The following is a 6040-nucleotide window of genomic DNA, read 5'->3' on the forward strand; positions in this document are numbered from 1 at the left end:
AGATCGAATGAGAGCTACACGCACTGGCCAAGGACATGCCATTACGCGACCAGACATTAATACGCCAGATTATGAAATCAAAGGACAAATCCTACACATGGTAACTAATCAATGCAAATATAGTGGTACGCCAAAAGAAGATCCAAATGAACATCTTCGAACCTTTAATAGGATTTGTACTCTATTTAAAATCAGAGAAGTTGAGGATGAACAGATCTATCTCATGTTGTTTCCCTGGACTTTAAAGGGAGAAGCCAAAGATTGGTTAGAATCGTTACCCGAAGGAGCGATTGACACATGGGATGTTTTAGTTGAGAAATTTCTTAAAAGATTCTTTCCGGTATCTAAAGCCGTGAGACTTCAAGGAAAAATTGTTACGTTCACGCAAAAGCCAAAAGAAACGTTATATGAGGCATGGACAAGATTCGGAAAGTTGTTGAGAGGATGTCCTCAACACGGTTTAGACACTTATCAAATAATACAAATATTCTACCAAGGTGTCGACGACGCTACACGAAAAGACATCGACACAGCAGCTGGTGGTTCCATTATGAAGAAAACCGCAACCAAAGCTCACAAAATTATTGATAACACGGCCTCCCACTCGCATGAGTGGCACCAGGAAAAAGATATCTTTCGTTCATCTAAAGCAGCTAGAGCCGATTCTAGCCATGACTTTGATTCCGTTTCCGCAAAAATAGATACTTTCGAGAGACGAATGGAAAAGATGACTAAAGATATTCACGCAACACGAATCAGTTGTGAGCAATGCAGTGGACCACACTTAATGAAAGATTGTCACATTGAACAAACGATGGAACAAAGAGAGAATGTTTCATACATGAACCAAAGGCCGGGAAATAATTATCAAAATAATTATCAACCGCCAAGGCCAAACTTTAATCGAAATCAAAACATTCATTACAATCCAAATGGACCCAACAATAACTTGTACAACTAACAAGGTCCGAATAACCAACCAACTCAAAACAACACTTTCAATCAAAAAAGACCTAGCTTGTATAAACCACCACAACAAACCGAAGAGAAAAAGTCAAATCTGGAAGAAATGATGGCCAAGCTAATTGAATCTCAAACACAATTTATTACATCTCAAACCCAAACAAATGAGAGATTTGATCAGTCATTAAGAACTCAACAAGCTTCCATTTTGAATCTAGAAAAACACGTAGGTACTCTTGCTAGCATGATGAGTGAGAGAGAACAAGGAAAGCTACCGAGTAATAATGAAGTAAATCCTCGAAATGAAAATGTTAACATGGTTTCAACAAATTCTGAAAAACCAGCATCAGAAGATGGGAAGGTTTTAGATGTGAGTAACAATGAAGAGTTACACCACCACCATCACCCGAGTATGTAAAGCCAGTAGTTGTACCATACAGACCACCCATCTCGTTTCCAAGAAAAGGAGTTGAGTATGAGCAAGTAATAGGTAATAAAGTTTGTGATACCTTTGGAAAGAAGAAAAAGAATAAGAAAGTACAAGAAACAAAAACCGTAAAAGTAAACCCGGTGAAGACAGTTCCACCAAAACCTCCACCTAGGTTGGGTGATCCGGGTGAATTTATTGTTCCTTGTCTACTTAGTGATTGTGTCATGTATGATGCACTAGCAGATTTAGGTGCAAGTGTGAGTGTTATGCCTCTTTCATTATATAAGAGATTAGGAGTAGGTGAGTTAAGTCCAACGAAAATGAGTGTTCGACTCTTTGATCAAACCATTAGGCACCCAGTTGGAATTGCTGAAAACCTACCCGTTCAAGTAGGTAATTTAACCTTTCTAGTCGAATTTATTGTCATTGACATAGAAGAGGACTCAAACATTCCTCTAATTTTAGGTCGACCATTCTTAGCGTCCACCAGGGCATTATTTGATGTAAGAAAGGCTAGAATGACACTTAGTAATGGTGACAAATCGGTCACCTTTGTGATTCGAAAGTTTAAATCTCCACCAACCAAAACCGTTGAACTAATAAAGACGATTGGTAAGAACCACGTTGTTTTACCAACTCCAACGGTAGTGCTTAGCAATAATAAAACGCCTAAGTGTGGGGAAGATGAAGTAACACCTAATGATGACCTAATAACAAAGAACCCCGTTGTTGATACAAAATTAAATGACTCCGTTATTAACAGTTCAATGAAGAAACTTATTAAACGGATTCGCGATGTTAGAACCAAGGGGGACTTTAAGTTATGTAACCGATTAGTATCCAATCTATCACCTAAAGAAAAGGCAAAACTAGTTGAATTTGTGGATATTACACAGGAATCTGACCAATGGCTTAAAGCAAAAGTCACATATATGCAAGTTGATTATGGTCTAAAAGAAATTGACGATGAAGTTAATCACAATTTCGACACCACAGCTACCTAAGTGTGATTCAAATGTTTTAAAAAGAAAATGCTGTCTAGAGTTAGTTGTTCTGTTCTCATGTAGTTCCGAGAATGGAATCCGATTGGTCTTTTCCACTATCAGACACTAAAGAACTAATTTTTCCCCCCATTCTGAATTTTTTGTTTTGTAGGTTTTGTATGAAATTAATACGCTTTTTAAATTTATGTTTTGTGTGAATTTAAAAACAAAATTTACTTTATTTCATTAAGTTTAAAAAATGATTTCTAAAATTCGTCGTGAGTTAAAGACTAGATCATAGAATCGAAATTACTTTACCCGGGGGCGGTGCGAAAAATTTTGTTATCATTATTTGTAATTTTATTGATCTAAAGTATGCCAAAAATATTATATGAACGTGGGGTTATATACCAAACTTCAAAAAATATGTATATATATGTTTGTATTTTATGTTATGTACAAACAGGGTAAAACAACGCACTTTCAAAGACTGGCATTAAGTTCAGCAAAAGCTACTAATTTTAACGACAAGACGTAAAATATCAAATGTGATATAAAATAATATGATTGCAAACTCGGTATTTTTAATCATTTTTCTACGCTAATCGCCCTCATTAATTTAAATTTTTACTGATTTTTTGCAAATGAGGGCATTGCAAGATCTTAAGTGTGGGAAGGGATTAAATTCTTTCGGGTTTTAAACATTTGACTTATACACTTGGTTTAATAGCCACCGTTAAATTTTACTAGTAAAGCAGTAGTTGTATTAGAATCTAGTGCTCTCTGATAATAAAAAACAGCCCTAGTCTTATATACTGACTACCCACTTCTAGTAAAATTTTTAAAAAAATTTCAAATAAATGAATTCAAAATTATGTTTATACATATTTATGAACGATAAAACTAGGTGTTAATACCGAAATTATTGTTACCTTGGAAAGGTCATAAATTGAGAAATAACCCAAAACGCTAGAATTCATTTAAAATGGAATAAAGGAGAATAAAAAGGCAAAGAAAGAAATAAAATAAAAGCTAAGTGTGGAAAGAATTTACCAAGTTATTTAAAACATATATCACATATTTTTGTACAGATTATTGCAAATACTTTTGCTTTGAAAAATACTAATCAGTTTTACCCGATTTACTGTAATATATTCGAAAGAAAGATGAATCTACACGATGAATCAATTCCATCATTAAAAGAAAGTAAAGTCTTCCGAAAAAGACACACGCTTCTTAATTTAGGTCAGGAAGTTGTCGTCCAGACCAGTTGTAGAGTCTACGAAAAACCTTGAAAAGTTTTCTCGAAAATCAGCTGGAAATCCACGGACCTCAGCATCAAACAGGGTCGCCATGTGGTCAGACTTATCCTATCCAGGAGAGGATCTGTCTCGTAAAATAGGGAGGGCGACGTGCAAATTAGCTTGATAAGACTAATGAATCAGACTCCCAGAAAGGATAATCTCCTTAAAGATTAAAAATCAGCTTTTAAGCCTGATATTACTCAATCCTTGAGATTGACCTTAAATATTGAGAATTACAAACTCATGGAATTCAATGATATCTAAACTCGAGCTTGAACGAGAAAATATTTTGATCAAAATTAAAACCGATTTGTTTTCTGAAAACCCTATTTTCAATGCGTTCATTACCACTGAACGTAAAATCCTGAGAATTCATCGGAATTCATTAGGTCACCTGAACCAAATCGGGTGTCAACCGTAAGAACGGTGGTTGCATAGCATGGTTGAAGACATGTGTAACATCCCGTTTTCTATATATATGACTTAAGGTGTGTGTTTAACTTCGTGTATGTTTAATATGGTATCTATGGACGTTTGCATATAGTTTAAATCTTGAAAATGTAGAAAATGATTCGATCAGGCCTTATGTCGCGTTTTAGATGGTTCCGTCGCGTTTTGGTTGGTCGCGATACGCGACAAGACTGGCTGGAACGCGACAACTTCAGGACCCCCGACCTGTCCACTTTATCGCGTTTTATTAGAGTGTGTCGTGTTTAGGTGTCGCGTAACGTGACAGATTGTCGCGAAACGCGACAGATGTCGCTGTTTGACATTTTTGACCCAAATTAAATGGCATCTTTGGGGGTATATTGGTCTTTTCACTTGTGGACAGTTTTGGATCTAGAAAACTGATACAACGGTTACCATAACTCATTTAACACACTTTCAACTACATCACATTCAATTTTAGAGAGAGGTTTAGAGTTCTAGTGAGAGAGAGCTCGCTTGGAGAAAAAGGAGACCAAATCTCGCCCAAGCCCGAGTTTTAAAATTGTTCCCTACATCTCTAGCTACGTCGTGATAGTATTGGTAAGCCTTAACTCCGTGTTTTGAGTTTTAATTGATTTATGGCTAGGGTTTTGTCATTTAAGACTTGTAAAACCCATTTGGGGGTTGAATGGGCGAATTTGGGTCAAATTGTTGTAAGAAAGCCCTAAGGTGTGGTAATCTAGGGTTTTGCCTTGTAATGTGGTGTTTAAAGTGAAAATTGTGTTGTTAGATCACTAACACATTTATGTGTTAGTGAAAGTTTTGTTAATAGGTTCGGGTTTGACCAAATCATGAGTCTTGATGTTAATATGGGTTAAAAGTGTAATTGTTGACTTAGTTGGACAAGATGGGTATGAAATGCCCTAAGTTTGTGTTAGTTGGTGTTGTTAGACCCTAATCACTAGCTTTTAGTGATTAACGACGAGTCTTGGCCTCGAATGGGCAGTTTTAGTGTAAAAGGGTCATTTAATGCAATTGGGTCATTAAATGCGCATAGTAAGTTGTTGGTGTTTAGTCCAACGAGTTGTATGTTAATTATATACATAATGTAATAGGTACGTTGCATTGAAGGTTGCGAGCTTGATTTCCTAATTCACCAAAGGCGTTGAGGCGAGTGGAATAATTATATATGTATGTATATGATTTATTTACTTGTGGGGTATGGGTTAAAGTTCGATGTTGACGATACCATATCCTAGAGTATATTGTTCGTTTGTTTTGATGAGGGTTTAAGTTCGATGTTGACGAAGCCATACCACTATTGTAGTGACATTTGATGAGGGTTTAAGTTCGATGTTGACGATACCTCATATGTGGGTTTAAGTTCGATGTTGACGATACCACATTATTTAGGGCGGATGGGAATTAAGTTCGATGTTGACGATACCATTCGTAGTGCTAGCCTTGAAATTTGAATATTAATGGATGTTGTGAACATCAATGTTTGTGTGTTGTAGTATAGCATATTATATTGCTCGTGTTATACGCTATCGTTATACTAGCTTGGGTTATCGGAGATTTAGTGTTATACTTTATGATGGTATGCTAATTATATTGCTAGTACGTATGTGGAATTGGTATAAGTGTTTGCAAGTAAGTAAGTTGTATATGTATGTGTATAATTATTGCATTCACTAAGCGTTTTGCTTACCCTCTCGTTGTTTACCTTTTTAGGCTCCGGCTTGGATAAAGGCAAGGATATTCGATTGGATTAGTGGCCTCCCACTTTATTTTGATAGGGGATGCTTTTGGATGAAGCTTTTGGAAGTCGACCTAGTGTTTTGGGTAGTTTAGCCCCAAACCATGCTCGGATGTAGTTTGGATTAAAACTATCATTTTAATGGGTCGTACTTGTATTACATTTGACTAAT

At 36.1% G+C, this 6040-nt stretch overlaps 1 non-coding gene across 1 annotated transcript; it reads right to left on the bottom strand.

Annotated features, from left to right (window-relative positions):
- Positions 1-355: 355 nt before the first annotated feature.
- LOC139856333 (small nucleolar RNA R71) lies at positions 356-462 on the bottom strand. The gene has a single exon (XR_011761821.1). It is a non-coding gene; the product is annotated as a small nucleolar RNA R71 (small nucleolar RNA).
- Positions 463-6040: the final 5578 nt, after the last annotated feature.

This window comes from Rutidosis leptorrhynchoides, chromosome 6 (assembly GCF_046630445.1).
Source record: "Rutidosis leptorrhynchoides isolate AG116_Rl617_1_P2 chromosome 6, CSIRO_AGI_Rlap_v1, whole genome shotgun sequence".
Lineage (NCBI taxonomy): Eukaryota > Viridiplantae > Streptophyta > Magnoliopsida > Asterales > Asteraceae > Rutidosis > Rutidosis leptorrhynchoides.